The sequence below is a fragment of the Pan troglodytes genome, chromosome 2, assembly GCF_028858775.2.
Source record: "Pan troglodytes isolate AG18354 chromosome 2, NHGRI_mPanTro3-v2.0_pri, whole genome shotgun sequence".
NCBI lineage: Eukaryota > Metazoa > Chordata > Mammalia > Primates > Hominidae > Pan > Pan troglodytes.
Window position 1 is genome coordinate 144902624 of NC_086015.1, and position 20821 is coordinate 144923444.

A 20821-nucleotide genomic window follows, 5' to 3' on the forward strand; every position below is an offset into this window, starting at 1 on the left:
CAGATAACCTGAGGTCAGGAGTTCGAGACCAGCTTGGCCAACATGGTGAAACCCCTTCTCTACTAAAAAAAATACAAAAAAAATTAGCTGGGCATAGTGGCAGGTGCGTGTAATCCCAGTGACTCAGGAGGCTGAGGCAGGAGAATCGCTTGAACCCGGGAGGGAGAGGTTGCAGTGAGCCAAGATTGCACCATTGCACTCCAGCCTGGGTGACAAGAGCAAAACTCTATCTCAAAAAAAAAAAAAAAAGAAAATTCATCAGACTGTCTCTGTTATCTGATATTGGCTAATAAAGGCTATTAATATAGCTTTTCCACTGGGCAGAGCTAGTTTTGGAAAGTCTATTAAAGGAAGGAAAAAAAAGAATCAAGTGAGGTTATCATTTGTTTTTGACAGTGTCTTAGTAAGTTTGGGCTGCTAGAATAGAATACAATAAAGTGAGTGGCTCAAATAGCAAACATTTATTCCCCACAGTTCTGCAGGCTGAGAAGTCCAAGATGAAGGCACTAGAGGATTCAGTGTCTGGAGAGGGCTGCTTCATAGATGGCCATTTTTTTCCAGTGTTCTCTCATGGTGGGAAGAAGGCTAGAGAGCTCCCTGGGATCTCTTTCCTAAAAGTACTGTGAACCCAGGAAATCTGAGACAGGTCTCAGTTAATTTAGAAAGTTTATTTTGCCAACACTTGGGACTCCCCGAGACACAGCCTCAGGAAGTCCAGACCACATGTGCCCAAGGCGATCAGGGCACAGCTTGGTTGTATACATTTAAGGAGACATGAGACATCAATCAATATATGTAAGAAGTGCATTGGTTCGGTCTGAAAAGGCGGGACAAGTTAACTTGAGGCAAAGGCAGGAAGCGGGGAGGGAGCTTCCAGGTCACAGATAGGCAATACACAAACTGTTACATTCTTTTGAGTTTCTGCTTAGCCTTTCCAAAGGAGGCAAATCAGATATGCATCTATCTCAGTGAGCAGAGGAGTGACTTTGAATAGAATGGGAGGCACATTTGCCCTAAGCAGTTTCCAGCTTGAGTTTTCCTTAGCGATTTTGGTGGGCCCAAGATACTTTCCTTTCATAATACAAATCCCCTTCAATGGGGGTTCCACCCTTATGACCTAATTATTTCCCAGAGGCCTACACTTCCTGATTCCATCACATCAGCGTTTAGGGTTTCAGCATATGAATTTTAGGGTGACACAAACATTCAGTCCATAACAGAGTTACCATTTGGGAATATGTTCAGCCAAAAATTCTTCCACAAGAGTTGGGATTCCTGTAAAGATGAGAATAATCAGCATCTCCAGGACAAGTGGCCCTGCACTGGGCTGGATGTCCTCAGACGGGAGAGGAACTCTGGGTCACCAATCCTAACTTGGAATCTAGGCTCAGTATCTTTTACCAGAAAGTGGTAAAAGAACAAAGGAGCGTCTAACTGCATCACACTGTGCAGCTCACTCAGCACTGCAGAAAAACCAACGGGTCAAGATCTGTTTGGGAGTTTCAAGCCCTCTGAAGGCTGGGGTCAGGCCCTGACCACTCATATTTCTTGAGCCTTCCTGATTTTAAAAACAAAAATTAATGAATGGCAAAGAAGGTTAAAATAAATGGCATAATATTTGAAGACTTTATGTTTGATGCAATAACTCTCCTAACACACAAAAAATCCCAGCGAATGCCTGCATAACGTCATTAGGCAACAGTACCAGAAGGTGACTGTGGCCCTTCGTAAATGTGACTCGTCCTATGTGCCACACCCCCAGGGTAGCCCTTGCAGGTGTTAAACCCCCTTAGAAGGTGGATAGTTTGAGAGAAAAGTTAAAAAAAAAAAGCAATACAACTACTCATCCTTCAGCTTTTAAATAACAGCATTGTTGATGCCTGTCCCTGTGAAGAGACCACCAACAGGCTTTGTGTGAGCAATAAAGCTTTTTAATCACCTGGATGCAGGTGGGCTGAGTCTGAAAAGAGAGTCAGCAAAGGGAGATAGGGGTGGGGCAGTTTTATAGGATTTGGGTAGGTAGTGGAAAATTACAGTCAAAGGGGGTTGTTCTCTTGTGGGCAAGGGCGAGGGTCACAAGGTGCTCAGTTGGGGAGCTTCTGAGCCAGGAGTAGGAATTTCACAAGGTAATGTCATCAGTTACAGCAGGAACCGGCCATTTTCACTTCTTAGAAGGAGCATTTGTCATATAGAATGATTGGTGATGGCCTGGATACAGTTTTGTATGAATTGAGAAACTAAACGGAAGACACAAGGTCCAAATAAGAGAGGGAGAAAAACAGGTATTAAAGGATTAAGAATTGGGAGGACCCAGGACATTCAATTAGAGAGTGCCCAAGGGGGTTCAGCATAATTACTTGCTTGGTTGGTGAGTTTTTGGGCTCTATCCTTCAGTTTTTTATGTTGTCATATATCAGGCCAGATTGATTTAGGTAAAAACAACACTCTTCATTTACAAATATGCAGTGTCCTCCTTTTTCAGCAGTGACTAAGTCGAGGCCTATTCCTGTCTTCTTATATTCATAATAAAAAAAACAAAACAAAATAGTATTGAAGTGTTGGTGTCATGAGGGGAACAGGAAGCTGTTCGGTCCTATTTGCAAATTGAATTTTGTGAGTAAGGAAAAGTAGTGTGCATGTGCCTGTCCAATTAGCAGGTAAACACATGTAGGTGGAGGATCCACAGAGGAAGAAGAGACCTTTTGTAAGGCAAAACTGGAAATGTAAAGTGAAAAGATGAGGAGAAAAATTGATCTTGAGGGGCAGAAGCTGGAAGGCTAGCTGCTTCTTTAGTTACCTTATTAGCATAAGTGTTGCCTTGAGCAATGGGATCTGATGCCTTTTGATGGCCCTTGCGGTGAATGACCCTAGCTTCCTTGCAAGTAGAGCAGCTTTAAGAAGAGTTTTTATTAAGGAGGCATTAATGATGAAGGACCCTTGTGTAGTGAGGAAATTTCTTTCTGCCCATATAACAGCATGGTGGTGCAGGATATGGAAGGCATATTTAGAGTCAGTGTAAATATTGACACATAGTCCCTTTGCAAGAGTGAGGGCCTGAGTTAAGGCAATGAGTTCGGCTTGCTGAGAGGTAGTGGAGCGGGGCAGAGCAGTAGCCTCAAGGATAGATGTGGAAGATACTATAGCATAGCCTGCCTTTGCTGGTGAGTGGCGAATGGGCCTGGAAGAACTATCATCAATAAACCAAGTGTGGTCTGGGTGGGGAACAGGAAAGAGGGAAATATGGGGAAATGGGGAGAATGAATCATTTAGTTAGGAAGGCAAAACCGGTATCCAAAGGTGAAAGTACCTAACCATGTGTAGGAAGGAAAGGAGTTGTTTTGTAGAAGGAGTTGGGGTTTGGAAGATTAGCCAGACACGATCAGCAGGGAGAGAACGTGTGTTTTTATGAAGAATTATGCCAAGATAGGTAATGGATGAGGAAGAAATTTGGGCTTGACTGAAGTAATGGGGGCTGTCCCTGAAACCTTGCGGCAGTACAGCCCAGGTAAGTTGCTGAGGCTGATGGGTGTCAGGGTCAGTCCAAGTGAAAGTGAAGAGAGGCTGGGATGAAGGGTGCAAAGGAACAGTAAAGAAAGCATGTTTGAGATTCAAAACAAAATAATGGGTTATGGAGGGGAGGTATTGAGGATAGGAGAGTATATGGGTTTGGCACCATGGAGTGGATAGGCAAGACAATTTGGTTGATAAGGTGCAGATCCTGAACTAACCTGTAAGACTTGTCCAGTTTTTGGACAGGTAAAATGGGGGAATTGTAAGGAGAGTTTATAGGCTTTAGAAACCCATGCTGTAGCAGGCAAGTGATAACAGGCTTTAACCTTTTTAAAGCCTGCTGTGGGATGGGATATTGGCATTGAGTGGGGTAAGGGTGATTAGGTTTTAATGGGATGATAAGGGGTGCATGATTGGTCATCAAGGTAGGTGTAGAGGTATCTTATATTTGTGGATTAAGCTAGGGAGACACAAGGGGAGGCTGCAAAGGAGGCTTTGAACTGGGGAAAAGGGGAGCAATGAGGTGTGGCTGTAGCCCAGGAATAGTGAGGGAAGCAGATAATTTAGGTAAAATGTCTCAACCTGATAAGGGAGCTGGGCAGGTGGGGATAATTAAAAAGAAGTGCATAAAAGAATGCTGTCCAAGTTGGCATCAGAGTTGGGGAGTTTTAAGAGGCTTAGAAGCCTGGCCGTCAATACCCACAACAGTTATGGAGGCAAGGGAAACAGGCCCTTGAAAAGAAGGTAATGTGGAGTGGGTAGCCTCTGTATTAATTAAGAAGGGGACGGACTTACCCTCCACTGTAAGAGCTATCCATGATGGTCCAGGAGGATTTTTAGGTAATCAGGCAGCATCAGTCTTCAGCCACTAAGCCTAGAAGATCTGGGAAGGAGTTAGTCAGAGAGCTTTGGGCCAGAGTTCCAGGGGCTCTGGGAGTGGCTGCCGGGTGAGTTGGACAGTCTGATTTCCAGTGGGGTCCCACACAGATGGGACATGGCTTAGGAGGAATCCCAGGCTGTGGGCATTCCTTGGCCCAGTGGCCAGATTTCCAGCACTTGAAGCAAGATCCTGGGGGAGGAGGTCCTGGAGGAATGCCTGGCCGCTGCAGTTCAGGCATTTTGAAGTTCTTCTGTGCTGGAGATGTGGCTGGGGTTTCTCTCACAGCGGAGGCAAGTAATTGCAACTCTTCTCTATTATTGTACACCTTGAAAGCGAGGTTAATTAAGTCCTGTTATGGGGTTTGAGGGCTGGAATCTAATTTTTAGAGCTTTTTCTAATGTCAAAAGCAGATTGGGTAATAAAATGTATATTGAGAATAAGATGGCCTTTTGGCCCTTCTGGGTCTAGGGCGGTAAAGGGTCCAAGGGCTGTTGCCAAATGGGCCATGAACTGGGCTGGGTTTTTATATTTGATGAAAAAGAGCCTAAATGTTAACTGATTTGGGAGAGGTCGGATAAAGAAAAAGGAGCATTAACCTTGACTATGCCTTCAGCTCCAGCTACCTCTTTAAGAGGAAATTGTTGGGCAGGTCGGGGAGGGCTAGTCATGGAATGAAACTGTAAGCCAGACAGGGTGTGAGGAGGGGTGGTGATAAAAGGATTATAGGGTCAGGGAGTGGAGGCTGAGGAAGAATTGGGACCTGGCTCGGCCTGGCAAGGAGCAGTCTGGGGAGGAGGGAAGAGGTCAGATGGGTCCGTAGAAAAGGAAAATTGAAAAGACTCAGTAACGCTTGGGGTTGGGACTGAAGGGACAGGAGGGAGGGAAAGAAGGAAGATTTGGGATGAGTCGCATTGGCAACAGAGACTAGGGAGGAGCTGACGTATAAAAGAATGCCTGGACATCAGGCACTTCAGACCATTTGCCCATTTTACGACAAGAATTATCTAGATCTTGTAGGATGGAGAAATTGAAAGTGCCATTTTCTAGCTATTTGGAGTCATTGTCAAGTTTGTATTGGAGTCAAGTGGTATTGTAGAAGAAAATAAGGCATTTAGGTTTTAGGTCAGGTGTGAGTTGAAGAGGTTTTAAGTTCTTGAGAACACAGGCTAAGGGAGAAGAAGGAGGAATGGAGGATGGAAGGTTGCCCATAGTGAAGGAGGCAAGCCCAGAGAAAAGAGAGGGTAGAGACACGGAGGGTGGGGGTACTTGCCCCCAGGGGAGGTGGTGCTTTCCACCAAGGTGAAGGATAAAGGCAGGCATCCCCACAGTGATCAGACACCTCTGAAATGTGGGTGAATAATCAAGCAGGCATCCCTGCAGTGATTAAACACCAAGGGAAGACTGTCTTCCAGAGTCGGTGACTGACGCCAGAGTTCACAGCTAAAATGTGTCTCCTCTGTCTCTACCAGAAATGGAAAGGAACTGAAATTAAGGGAAGGGACAGATGGAAGGGTGGTGCCAAAATTGAAAGGAGAAAGAGGTTGAGGGATAGTGAGACAGGTTGGAGAAGAGAATAAAAAGAGGCTGCTTACCCGATTTAAAATTGGTGAGATGTTCCTTGGGCTGGTTGGTCTGAGGACCCGAGGTCGTAGGTGGATCTTTCTCATGGAGCAAAGAGCAGGAGGACAGGGGATTGATCTCCCAAGGGTGGTCCCCTGATCTGAGTCACCAAATGTCATGTGCGTTTGTGTGAAGAGACCACCAACAGGCTTTGTGTGAGCAATAAAGCTTTTTAATCATCTGGGTGCTGGTGGGTTGAGTCTGAAAAGAGAGTCAGTAAAGGGAGTTAGAGGTGGGACAGTTTTATAGGATTTGGGTAGCTTGGGCTCAGAGGCCTGACAAGGCCCAAGTTACAACAGTCCTTTTAGCTACTAATACTCCATTACAGACGGAGGAGGCAGCCCTGAGCTTACAAAATGATGGGTTTATATGGGGGAGAGAAACCCTGGGGTTGTTTGTTGGTTAACTCTGCCACATATCACCTTGTGATGTTTATGGTACCGGAGGGTGTAGGTAAAGTTTGTTTATGCTTTCCATGACCTCCCGCTATGTGGTCCGGATGGTTTGTAACTGGGGTTTGCTTTATAGCAGTAAGACCTGATAGGTAAAGTCTGCTGGCTTCACCGTGGTGCCTAGATAAGGGCTTAGAAATGTAAAAAGGCTTGTGGGGAGGGGATTGGTGTTGGCAATACCAAGAAGCTTTTTTTGGGGCAGTTTGTCTCTAACATTCCAGCCTTTTAATAGGTAATAGAAGAGGGACGCCATTGTCGTTTGGCTACTTCCTGCTGGGAAGGGGTGACGGTTATGGGGAAAGGCTGGACGGTAGGTACTGCTGTTCTTGGAGCTGTTGGTATTCCTGGAGCAGCATCATATTTTATATTGTCCAGCGGGTGAAGGCTCTGATACGGTCCTGTAAAAACTGGGTTAGAAGTCATAGGAGACTTGAACTGAATGCTGGAAAGAGAAGAATGGTTATGGCTGGGCCTAGGAGGGGCGTTAGCCATGGAAACCAGGTACTAAAGGACCAGGAGGGCCATGCTGGCCACTGGGGGACATTTTTCTTAATTTTTTGTGTTCAGTCCTTTAGTCTTTTTACAGCATCTTGTACTAAGCCAGATTGATTAAGATAAAAGCAACACTGTTTATCTAGAAAAAGGTAGAATCCTCCTTTTTTGGCTGTGAGTAGGTTTAAGCCTCTGTGGTTTTGAAGAACTACCACTGCTAAAGAATCTATTTGTGATTGGAGAGTTGTAATGGATTTGGCTATGTCTGCCAAGTTATTTGTGAGGTCTTTGGAAAGGGATTGGTAATAGAAAACGGAGGTGGCTAATCTCGCAATCACAGTTCCAACTTCTGTAGTTATTCCGAGGGCTACTAACAGAGGTGTGAGTTATATAGCATGGCGGTGTCAGATAGGGGTATTAACTGGGATTGGTAGGGGCTGGTCTCCTGGGGCAGTGTTGATTTTTGGACTGAGGAAAACCAGGGTGCAGGTGCCTCTCCAGTTAGAGGGGAGGCAAATATAAGTTGAGGTACCACAGAGGAAAAGTCTGCCTTGGCTTGGTAGACAGAACTTGTTGCATATGCTGAAAAGATGTACTGTTTTGTTATTTTCATGCATCCATACTTCTAGGGTCCCGGCTAGGGCTGCTGCTGTAAGTGGTTGTAAAGGGGTGTTTGGTTTGGGCTGGGAGGCTGTTGGGCTGTTTTTCCCAGTGTGAGAGGAAGCGTTTTGTGTTTACTAAGATTCATGTGGGAGTGTGGCTGGATGTTGGGATAAGGAGACAGTTGCGGGTGGTGGGTGCAGGGATGGTGCATGGAGAGGGGAGCCAAGGGAAGAGGGATAAACAGGGGAGACGTTGGCCATTGCAGTACTCTGAATTCTTGTTAATGAGGTGGGAGGTGTTAAGGGCTGGGGGGCTGGAGAAAGGAAGCCTGTCTTTATTGTTGGCAGCTTTGAGAGTAGTATGTTTGGTGGAAGGTTTGAGTTGTAAGGTATAGTTTCACAGTTTGGAATTTAGGTGACTCAGGGGACTGCCAGAGGGTAGATGTCGTTGGACGCACAGTGATGCTGGATAAGATAAGATTGTGTGGGTTGTTATGGCTCCCAATAAGGGTTTTATTACAGCTGTGGCAGGGGGATAGGTTGGGGATAGGTTGCGTAAGTAGGGATGTAAAGTTGTAACCGCCGGACCAAACTCGCTAGCTAACTGGGGGGAGATTTTTGTTAATGCCTGTATGTTGAGTTTGAGGGGGCTGTTAATGAGGATTTTAGGATGGTAGGTTACTTGGGTGGAAGTTCAGTTATAGGCTGAGGCAGGGATTATATTGTATGTTGTGGAGTGGAGGGATACGCAGAACCAGAAGTCTCTTGCCAGGGAGGAACTGGAGTTTTTTAGTTTCTGTATAGGTGTTTAGGGGTCATAGGTATTGGTTGGGCTGAAAGAAGGGTTGGAGTATTAATTATGGGACAGGTTAGAAAGGCAGAAAGTGAGCAGAAAAGTAAACAGTTTGATTTTGTCCGGAATGAAGCCATAGAGAGAGCCTTGGAGGAAAAGTTCGGTTATCCACTCGAAAAAGGCTTCCAGAGTGTTGTTCCATGGGTGGAACCAGGAAATATTCTGTGAGAGGCGTGAAGGAAGAGAGTGAAGTGGCAGGACAGACAAAAGCAGGGCATCTAGGGAGGATGTGGGAATGCTTGTTTGTTAGCGATTGTGATTTTTGCTATAAGGATAACGATTAGGCAGAAGGCTAAAGTGAGGGAGACTTTTTGGCTGGTATTCCAACTGGAAGGAGTTACACTATATAATTTTACTGTAAACAATAGGGTAAGTAGTATAATAGATGGGGAATGGAGACCTCCTTGAGAAGAGGCGGCAGAGCATATATGTCAGTTTGAAGTTACGTTTTTTAGTGAGGTGAATAGGTGAGGGGAGAAGAAATATGGGTGGAGGAGGAGATATGGGGGACGTGCATTAATATGGAAGGATTGGTGGAGAGATGTCAGGATTCTGTCGGTTTGGCACTGGGATAGGACTAGCTTCTGGTCCTTAACTCTCCAGCCCCCCTGGAGGAAGGCTCCTTGTTGTAGTAATGAGGCGATTTCAGTGGGGGCGTATTGAGGTTGGATTGCAGGGGTAATGAGGAGGAGGGAGGCAGGAGCGGAAAAAAGGGAGGCTTCTTTTGCTGCTTTATCAGCCTTTCTGTACCCTCTTGAGATTTTATCTGTTCCTGTTTGATGTCCCCGACAGTGCATAACTCCCACTTCAGTTAGGAGGTGTGCGGCCTGAAGGAGTTGGTAAATAAGGGGGCCATTAGTGATGGGGGTCCCTTTGGCAGTAAGAAATCCTCTCTCATGCCAGATGGCGGTGTGGGAATGAAGAATGTGATATGCATATTTGGAGTCTGTGTAAATGTTGACTCGTTTGCCTTTGGAGAGGGTTAGGGCTCTGGTGAGAGCTATGAGTTCTGTTTTCTGAGAGGAGGTTCCTGGAGGTAGGGGCTTAGCTTCAATTACTCAGTTAAGGGAAACAACCGCATACCCAACAATTTTCGGAGGGCCAGTGGGCCCAGAAGAGGAGCCATCTATAAATAGCTGGTCATCAGGGTTGGTGAGAGGCTCGGAGGAAATGTTTGGAAAGTGTGGCTGCAGGTGATCTAGGATGTCAGGGTAAGAATGAGTAGGAGGGGAAGAAGACACAGGGAGTAAGGATGCTGCGTTGAGGGGAGCACTGTTGGCAAGACTGAATTTAGGATTTTTGATAAAGAGAGCATGGAGTAATTGTATTTGGGAAGGAGGAAGGGAGCCTAACGCTCAGGGGGAGAGGAGATCCTGTATATTATGAGGACTGTAAACGGTGATATTTTGACTGCATGTTAGTTTTTTGCTTTTTAGAGTTAAAGTGGCCGCTGCTGCTAGCCTTTTAAGACAGGTTGGCCATCCTCCACCTGTGTTGTTTAACCATTTGGAGAGGTAGGCTACAGGGAGCGAAGAAAGGGGGATTTCTTTTTTGTTGTCCTAAGACACCGAGGGCTGTTCCTCAGCTTTTGGCAGTACAGATAGTGAAAGGTTGGGAGATATCAGGTAAGGACAGAGCTGGTGTAGTGACAAGAGCGGTTTGGAGTTTGTGGAAGCTGGGGAGTATGTTATGTGAGGGATTTAGGGGTTTATTGAGAGGGCCTTTGGCCGCTTTATAGAGGGGGCGAACTAGGAAACACAGTTGGGAATCCATATTTTAAAGAAGGCTGCTAATCCTAAGAAGGAAAGGATTTTGCTTTTGGAGGAGGGAGCGGGTAGATGATCTATTAATGCTGCTTGGGCTGGCCTCATAGCCCAGGCCTCAGGGGAAAGTTGAATTTCTAAGTAGGTCACCATGGAGGTGGAGAGTAGCGTGGAGTTTTGAAAGGATGTCTCTGCCTAGGAATGGAGTTGGGCATGAGGGCAGGACTAAGAAAGAGTGAGTGAAGGAAAAGGTGTGCAGGGAGCAGAAGGGTGGTGGGGGGCTCGGGGTTTGGAGACTTGTCCATCAATTCCTGTAACAGAGAGCTGGGAGGACTCAGTGGGTCCTGAAAAATTAGGTAAAGCAGAGTAGGTTGTCCCGGCATTAATTAGAAAAAACATACTAGCCTACCTGCCACCATCAGGGTTACCCTTGACTCGGATGAAGTGATGGTAGTTGCCAGGGTGTCTGTTCCAGGACACCATCAGTCTTCAGCGGCAAGGCCGATGAGATCCAAGTAGCAGGTTTTGGCCAGCTCAGGAAGGGATGGGGGTGGTCCTTGTGGGGGTTGCTCACAGTCCAACTTCCAGTGGGGTCTTTCACAGAGGGGGCACAGCCTGGTGGGCTTACCTGGGTTAGGGCATTGTCTGGACTAGCGGCCTTCACTGCCACACTTGAAACAGGTGCCAGGTGGAGGTGGATTGCTAGGAGGTTTCCGTGTGGAGCTGCGGCCCCATGGGCCTGCAGGGCCCCAGATGACAGAGGTAAGCATTTGAAACTCTGCCTATTTTTGCCTTTTTTTTCCTCATCATGATTGTTAAAGACTTTAAAGGCTAAATTAAGAAGGTGGGGTTTGAGGGCCATTGTCAACCTTCTGAATCTTGCGCTGAATATTGGTGGTTTTGGCTGGGGACTGCCTTTGCACCAGTAGGCTGGGCAGGAGCCTGGTGATATGGTATCAGCATGTGCCTGAGCTAGGGTCCTGATACAGTCCAGGTCTTCTGGGGTGAGGGTGGAAGAGAGGATAACATAGAGGTCATGCCAGGTTAGTTCATAAGACTGGGTAAGGTACTGAAACTCCCTAATATAAGAGGCAGGGTCCTCTGGAAATGAACTCTTTTGTTAATTAGAGAGAGATCAGTGAGGGAAAAGGGAGCACGAATTTTATCAATACCTTCAGCTCTTGCTACTTCCCAGAGAGGAAGCAAGGGAGCTGGTTGCCGAGCATGTTGGGCCTGAGAACGGGTGAGGGGTAGAGACGGAGAGGACTCAGAGTCAGAAGCGGGGTGGTTAGAGAGAGGGAGAGAGAGGGGGAGAGAGGGGTAGAGCTGGAGTGGGGACATATGGTGGAGGATTATGATGCTGTTGGGGAGGGGGAATATCGGCGGGGTCAAAGGAAGAGGAATCATCGGCTGGGGCTGTGGGAGTGGGGGCAGGAGGCGAGTCAGGTTTGGAGAGGGCGAGGAGAATTTGGAAAGCAAAACAGGACTGACAGAGGGAAGGGCGGCTATGGATGGTGAAGAAATCCTGAACATAAGGAATTTCAGACCATTTCCCATTGCAATGGCAAAAGTTGTCTAAGTTTTTGAGCACGTCGGAATAGAAAGTGCCATTTTCGGGACATTAGGAGCCACGGTCCAATTTGTATTAAGGCCATGCAGTATTACAGTAAAAAATAAGCCTTTTAGGGCGGATTTCTGAACGGAGGCCAAGAGCTTTGAGACTGCGGAGGAGACACCTAAGGAGGGTAGTCTTGGAAGGGGTAGACTGAGAGGCTCTCACAGTGAATGGAAGGGGGCTGGGGTAGAGGAAAAAGAGACTGCTGGTGACAAGGATGGCAGGAGAGGGCGTCCCCTTTCCCGTGGAACTTGTCTGGAACAGAGGAGGTAATCGCCAAGTCAGGCGTCCCTGAAACGGAGGAACCAGAGGCACGGAGGCCAGAGGAAACCCTTGGCCCAGCGCTGGGTCTTTTGGAAACAGAGACACGGATGGTCAAGGGTTCCGGGAATGGTAACAGTCTCTTTTTCACTCACCCTGGCGGAGGCTTTGATGGTGGATGAGGTTGCCAGCAATGGGAGATTCTAGGAGAGTCTCTGGGTCTTCGGCAGGTTCAGGAAAGGGGAAGTTGGTTTGGAGAGGGGTGATAGGGGAGAGAGAGAGAGAAAGGGAGAAAGAGAGTCCCAGCCAGCATCTATCCCCTTCCCGGGTTTTGGCACCAGAATGTAAGGTCAGCTGAGAGAAAGGACAAGAGAGAGAGACCCAAGTTCAGGCGAGTAAGTTTATTGAACCTGCTGGCTGCTCCATTACAGACAGAGGAGGCAGCCCTGAGCTTACAAAATGAAGGGTTTATATGGGGGAGAGAGACCCTGGGGTTGTTTGTTGGTCAACTCTGCCACATATCACCTTGTGACGTTTATGGTACCAAGGGTGTAGGTAAAGTTTGTTTGTGCTTTCCGTGACCTCCCCTTGTGCAGTCTGGATGGTTTGTAATTGGGGTTTGCTTTATAGCAGTAAGGCCTGATAGGTAAAGTCTGCTGGCTTCACTGTGCTGCCTAGATAAGGGCTTAGAAATATAAAAAGGTTTGGGGGAAGGGGAGGGATGTTGGCGATACCAAGAAGCTTTTTTGGGGCGGTTTGTCTCTAACACCTCCCTAAATCATTTTATGAAGCCAGTATCACCCAAATACCAAAACCAGGAAAGGACATAACCAAAATAGAAAACTACAGACCAATATCCCTGATGAACATAGGTGCTAAAATCCTTAACAAAATACTAGCTAACTGAATCCAATAACATATCAAAAAGATAATCCACCATGATCAAGTGAGTTTCATACCAGGGATGCAGGGATGGTTTAACATATGCAAGTCAATAAATGTGATACATCACATAAACAGAATTAAAAACAAAAATCACATGATCATCTCAATAGAGGCAGAAAAAGCATTTGACAAAATCCAGCATCGCTTTATGATTAAAACTCTCAGCAAGGTCAGCATACAAGGGACATACGTCAACATAATAAAAGCCATCTATGACAGACCCACAGCTGACCTAATGCTGAATGGGAAAAAGTTGAAAGCATTCCCTCTGAAAACTGGCACAAGAAAAGGATGCCCACTCTCACCATTCCTTTTCAATATAGTACTGGAAGTCCTAGCCAGAGCAATCAGACAAGAGAAAGAAATAAAGGGCATCCAAATTGGTAAAGAGGAAGTTAAACTATCGCTGTTTGCTGATGATATCATTGTTTACCTAGAAAACCCTACAGACTCCTCCAGAAAGCTCCTAGAACTGATAAAAGAATTCAGCAAAGTTTCCAGATACAAAATTAATGTACGCAAATCAGTAGCTCTTCTGTACACCAATAGCTACCAAGCTGAGAATCAAATCAAGAACCCAACCCCTTTTACAATAGCTGTAAAAAAAAATTAAATGCTTAGGAATATACCTAACCAAGGAGGCAAAAGACCTCTACAAGGAAAACTACAAAACACTGCTGAAAGAGATCACAGATGACACAAACAAATGGAAACACATCCCATGCTCATGGATGGGTAGAATCAATATTGTGAAAATGACTACTGCCAAAAGCAATCTACAAATTCAACGCAATTCCCATCAAAATACCATCACAGAATTCGAAAAATCAAGTACAAAATTCATATGGAACCAAAAAGAGCCTGCATAGCCAAAGCAAGGCTAAGCAAAAAGAACAAATCTGGAGGCATCACATTATCTGATTTCTTTTTTCTTTTTTTTTGTGATGGCATCTTGCTCTGTCACCCAGGCTGGAGTGCAGTGGTGTGATCTCGGCTCACCGCAACCTCTGCCTCCTGGGTTCAAGTGATTCTCCTGCCTCAGTCTCCCAAGTAGCTGGGACTACAGGCGCCTGCCACCATGCCCGGCTAATTTTTGTATTTTAGTAAAGATGGAGTTTCACCATGTTTGTCAGGCTGGTCTCAAACTCCTGATCTCAGGTGATCTGCCCGCCTTGGCTTCCCAAAGTGCTGGGATTACAGGCGTGAGCCACAGCACCCGGCCTGATTTCAAACTATACTATAAGGCCATAGCTACCAAAACAGCCCTGACTGGTATAAAATAGACACATAGACCAATGGAACAGAATAGAGAACCCAGAAATAAACTCAAATACTTACAGCCAACTGATCTTCAAGAAAGCAAACAAAAACATAAAGTGGGGAAAGGACACCCTTTTCAACAAATGGTGCTGGGATAATTGGCTAGCCACATGTGGCAGAATGAAACTGCATCCTCATCTCTCACCTTCTACAAAAATCAACTCAAGATGGATTAAGGACTGAAATCTAAGACCTGAAACTATAAAAATTCTAGAAGATAACATTGGGAAAACCTTCTAGACATTGGCTTAGGCAAGGATTTCATAACCAAGAACCCAAAAGCAAAGCAATGAAAACAAAGAGAAATAGCTGGGACTTAATTAAGCTTAAGAGCTTTTGCACGGCAAAAGGGACAGTCAGCAGAGTAAACAAGCAACCCATAGAGTGGGAAAAAATCTTCACAATCTATACATCTGACAAAGAACTAATATCCAGAATCTACAATGAACTCAAACAAATCAACAAGAAAAAAATAAACAATCCCATCAAAAAGTGGGCTAAGAACATGAATAGACATTATCAAAAGAAGATCTACAAATGGCCAACAGACATATGAAAAAATGCTCAACATCAGTAATGATCAGGGAAATGCAGATCAAAACCACAATGCAATACCACCTTACTCCAGCAAGAATGGTAATAATAAAAAAGTAATAGATGTTTGTGTGGATGCAGTGAACAGGGAACACTCCTACACTGCTGGTGGGAATGTAAATGAGTACAATCACTATGGAAAACAGTGTGGAGATTCCTTAAAGAACTAAAAATAGAACTACCATTTGATCCAGTAATCCCACTACTGGGTATCTACCCAGAGGAAAAGAAGTCATTATACGAAAAAGATGCTTGCACACGCATGTTTATAGCAGCACAATTCGCAATTGCAAAAACGTGGAACCAACCCAAATGCCCATCAATTAATGAAGGGATAAAGAAACTGTGGTGTATATATATGATGGAATACTACTCAGCTATAAAAAGGAATGAATTAATGGCATTCACAGCGACCTGGATGAGATTGGAGACTATTATTCTAAGCGAAGTAACTCAGGAATGGAAAACCAAACATCGTATGTTCTCAGTCATAAGTGGGAGCTAAGTATGAGGATGCAAAGGCATAAGAATGACACAATGGGCCGGGCGCGGTGGCTCACCCCTGTAATCCCAGCACTTTGGGAGCCTGAGGGGGACGGATCACCTGAGGTTGGGAGTTCAAGACCAGCCTGACCAACATGGAGAAACCCTGTCTCTACTAAAAATACAAAAAATTAACTGGGCATGGTGGTGCATGCCTGTAATCCCAGCTACTCAGGAGGCTGAGGCAGGAGAATCACTTGAACCCAGGAGGTAGAGGTTTCGGTAAGCCGAGATCGCACCATTGCACTCCAGCGTGGGCAACAAAAGCAAAACTCCATCTCAAAAAAAAAAAAAAAAAAGAATGACACAATGGACTTTGGAGACTTGGCGGAAAGGCTGGGAGGAGGGTGAGGGATAAAAGACTACAAATAGGATTCGGTGTATACTGCTCAGGTGATGGGTGCAGCAAAATCTCACACATCACCACTAAATAACTTACTCATGTAACCAAACACCACCTATTCCCCAATAATCTATGGAAATAAAAAAAATTTTTTTTTCAAAGGAAAGACTTAGGTGAGGAAGGACTTAAGTGAGGAAGAAGGGCCTTAATGCACGCCATGAGCCTACAGGTTTAGGTAGAACAAGAGGATGAGAGGAGGGCGGCCCTTGGCAAGAGGGGAGGGTCATAGTAAGGAAGAATTTGCATGTCAGGTGGAAAGTTTGTACTTAACCTAGTAGACATTGGGAGCCATTAAAGTCTTTTGTTTCCCAAGGAATTCTTTGCCTCAAATCCTTTTGTATCTAATATTATACTTATTTTATAGCTTCCTTTCAGGGCAGACTAGTGTCATGCTTTCCAGAGTTTACAAAGCAAATTCAACAACAGCTTTCCACATTTGACAACTGTTTTTGCTATCATAAAGTGTTTGGGGGGTGAGTTTGATCTTTGGCAGAAGAGTTCTACTTGTTTCAAAGTAAAGATTCAGATTGATCTACATCAGCCTCCTGGGTGACAAGTCCAGATGGTTTCCATTTGGCTCTAACTGGAAACAGTCACACAATTTCCATGCCGGCCTCTTTGTGGACAAGAGGCTTTTGGCCTGCTGCTTGGAAAGTTGTCCCCACAATGCCATCGAGGCAAAGCCTGCATTAGGAAACCTGTGCCTATTATTATTCCTCTCATTTGGAGTGATAAGAACATTTAGAGCAATACAAGAACTTGACAGCTTTACATTGAGCAACCATTTATAAGTTAATAAAGGAAGCAAAATACCTTCTTTCTATGTTTGCAGGAGTTAAAGATTTTTGTCCAAATCAGTCTTGCCTCAGTGCACCCCTGAAGATGAAGAGTTATTAAAACAAGGGTCCTCAAATTTGAGCAGCCTCAGAGGTACCCAGAGGGCTTGTTAAAACACAGATTGCTGGGCGCCACCCCTCAGGTTCTGAGTAAGTAGGTCTGAGTGAAGCTGGACAGTGTGCATTTCTATCCAGTTCCCAGGGTGCTGATGCTGCTGGTCCGAGGATCACACTTTGAGAATCACTGTTTTGGACTTGAAAAAATCAGACTGTCTGCTCCTGATTTATTTTGCACAATGAAGAAAATCAGAGAGCAGACCGAGTCTCTGAGATGCCTCTTCTCTGCCCTGAAAACCACAGAACAGACAAGACTCAGTCCCATTTCCATTCTGGCTTCTCTGTCTTCTTCTGTACTGTCTTGTATACTTTCTTCTTCTATACTGAGGGAAGCCACCTCTGAGCCCCATGGCTCTCTGTACCATGGGGATACAGGAACTAGGAATCGTGGGCCTGGAAGTTGATCGGTGCTCAAGTGGATGATGTCTGGCTTGGTCTATGCCTAGTCACAAACCTGCGAGGTCCACAAAGAGCCAAAAGATAGCTGAAGATTGGAAGTCACTGTAAGGTTGTCAGGAATAGCCACCCTCAGTTTAGATGGTTTCTCTGAGCCCTATTCAGCCAGTGCTGCCTTGTTGCCTCAAGGCCCCCAAAGTTCTTGAAAGACCCAGTGAGGACTTGGGGTATCCTGTGCCTGTTCATTCCCAGCCCAAGCCCCACAGACAACCTCCAGGGCTGTTTCAATTTTGGAGGATTTAGGACAGGGAGAGCCAGTAAGTGACTTAGGCATGTACATGGGGCAAAAATCCAACCATGAAATGGTATGTCCACAAACTTGGGATTGATCAGAACTTTACTACAGTACCATGCCACCCAAGTGGCAAATACACTTTCCCAAATAAGGCATTGTTGCTTATATCATAGCCACAGTCCACAGAAATACCAGTGGCATTAAGGAATGCAAAGACCAAGTTCAAAAGTCAAGATGTAATCTTCAAAACAGCTTTATTAGTTCCAAAACAGGAAGTTACCAGTTATAATCCTGCAATTATTTTATTTGGGGCTTCATCCTGGGGTGACAGCTAAACAATGGAAACCTTTATAGAAAGGTCCCAAGGCCCAAGGTGTGAATCATCAAACACTACATTTTGCCTTCTTAAGTCCTATAATCAAGCAAACAGTTTATGTTCTGGTTTATAAAACTAGGACTTACACAGGAAATTACACACGTTCCTTTTCGATGGAAAGAAGCTATTTTTAACAAGTTGAAAAAATAATTCAACCACTAGGAGAAGGTCTACCAGGGCCTGGCATCCACAGATGAACATTTGAGTAGTGGTTAATCTGATGCCCCCCAGAATGTAGGATGCCTACCTGTTCTGGCGGTCCCAGAAGAGGCCAGCAAGTGAAGGATATGGAGAGCCTCTCTGGGGATGCTGGTTCCATGAAAATTTACACCTGACCTTTGAGTACTGGCCCATTTAGGAAACAGGGCTCTCCTTGGAAGAAATGAGAAGAGGTTTGTCAGCTGTGTTAGGAGAGGAGGTTCCACGCAGTCAGACCACATGAAAAAAGGCTCACAGGAGGAAGGTGCCTGTCGTATTAGGCATCTGGAGGGGTGACTTTTGCCATAGAGCAGTCATTGGGAAAGAGGCTGGAAATGTGACTGAAGAGGCCAGTGGACCCACGTGACTGAAAGCCATGAATGCTGAGTTCAGGAGTTAGATTTTCTCCTGTGTGCAAAGGGGGAGACATGATGGTTTTGAAGCAGGACAGTAGCATAGTGAGAACAAGGTTTTTGAAAAGCATCTTTGGCAGTTTTGCAGAATGTGCTTTAGAGAGAGGAATAGTTAGAGGATAGGAGACTAGTTATGGGCTTTTTTTTTTTTAAGTTCAAATGTATTTTATTTTTAGACAACCTATGTGACATGTTTTTTTTTTTTTTTCTTAAAAAAACAAGGCCTTCACTCCACATAAATCACACTCAAAATAAATGAAGGGCCCATTTATCTTAAGACCTGGTGTTTTGTGGATGGCAAGCAGCAGCCATTTATGATGATAGGTGATATATTCAAAGTAATTGCCAAATCTGTTAATATTTACCCATTTCTAAACCATTGTTAAAGAAAATCATATACAGGGTCACACCATCCTCACGGTAGTTCAGTAGAGCAACCATGCCATCAGGATTCATATTTTCATCAAAAAAGAACTGGTAGTTTTTGAAATTAGCAAGGATGTGCTTGATGTATTCTGCAGTCCTACCATAAAAGGTTTTACTATTTCTGATCTCTCTTCTTCAAGTTCGCCTTTCATTGATTTCCTGTCGTCTTTAATGTACTTCTTTTTTTTTGTTTTCTTCTTGAGATAGGATCTCACTCTGTGGCCCAGGCTGGAGTGCAGTGGTGTGATCATGACTCACTGCAGCCTTGACCTCCTGGCCTCAAGCAATCCACCCACCTCAGCCTGGGACCACAGATGTGACCACCATGGCCAGCTAATTTTTTTTTTTGTACAGACCGGGTCTCTTCATGTTGCTCATGCTGGTCTCAAACTGATAGGCTTAAATGATCCTCTCACCTCAGCCTCCCAAAGTGCTGGAATTACAGGCATGAACCACCTTGCCCCGCTGATGTACTTGTAGGCATCCTTTGTGAAGCTGGTTTCCTGCAAGTGATGGTTCATGACAATATCAACACCAATAGATGACTTTGGGTGCTTTGGATACCTTTGCCCTTGGGGCCTTCAGAGGAGGCATTTCCACCAATGAGCAAGTCATCAGTGTTACCCTCTGTCCTGGTGATTATCTTCTCCTCCACTGTCAGGCATAGTCTATCCACAATCTCCCAGTTCTCATCAATGTCAGAGGGCTTCTCATCGTGTCTGACGAGGTCCACTGAAGGAAGAGGACAACTGCACTAGCTTAGCAGGATTCTGGAGCGGTGTCGGGAGTCAGGGATGAGAGGGGAGTGGTAGGAAAAGCAGGAAGCTTTTACACTGGTTCAGGCAAGAGAAGATAAAGTGAGGCTGCAGTGATAGAAAGATGGAGTCTTGATATATTTAGAAGGAAGAGAATTGACAGGACCTAGTAGCCAGTTCAAAGAGAGTGGTGAGAAAGATTCTCAAGTCCAGGACACCTGGGGAAGCTTGGCAATTGACCAAAGAGAAAATAAGAGGAAGCACAAGGCTGGGTGGGTCCATACTAGATCTGTGGAGTGGCTGCCAGGGAAGGAGTGCCATTGTCCTCCTGATCCTCAGGGAGACAGTGGTAGAAGGAAGGACCCTTGCACATGAAGTTTCTTCACCAGGTTGCTCCCATTTCAGTGTTTCAGTGACGTATGAAATCCAGAGATAATGCTGGCAAGCGAGGCACTAAAACTGTGTCCTACGTGCCTCTACCACCACTATTTCACAATGCTTCCCAGCCGTCCTCACAATGCTTCTAAGAGATGGGTATTATGATCTCTATTTTGCCAGAGGAAATTTAGATTCAGAGAAGCCAAGTGACTTTCCAAGGAGTTTCATAGCATTTTCCGGAGAGGTTTTAAACCTGGAGATTCCGCACATCTCACTACACCACCCTGCCTCTTGGGCACAACCAGGCATAGCTATGCCACTGCTAAATTCTCCCAGACAGAGGGGGTAAATTAAAATGGTCATTGTTGGTGAGCCTGTTTTTGTTTCAAAGTAAAGAAATGTAAGATTAGGTAAAAAAGGGTTACGGTGAATACAGCTGGGGTGTATCAAGTATTACCAAGGCCTGAGCACATACCCACCCTTACTCCAAGGAATTTGTTTTCAACCTAGGGAAAAGAATCCAGTTTTGCTTGAACTTTGGTTAAAGCCCTGGAGCAGGAAGTTCCTGTACTGAGCAATGCCAGCCTTCCTATTATCTAGCAGGGCCACCGTAACTCATTAGAGGTCTAAATTCTGGAGAGTGGTTTTGACTAGCATTTTCCAAACTGGTTATTTTTCATGGGCAGAGATGACATTGTGACCTCTCTTATCATCAGCTGGAGGGAGACTTTGATTGTTTTTCCCATGGGAGTACACATTAGACCAGGCCAATCACAGG

General features: G+C 45.2%; 1 protein-coding gene across 3 annotated transcripts in view; it reads left to right on the plus strand.

The window, feature by feature from the left end:
• The window catches only part of LOC746676 (uncharacterized), a 72210-nt gene that overhangs the window by 31010 nt on the left and 20379 nt on the right, over positions 1 to 20821 (plus strand). The gene's annotated exons all lie outside the window — the stretch shown is intronic.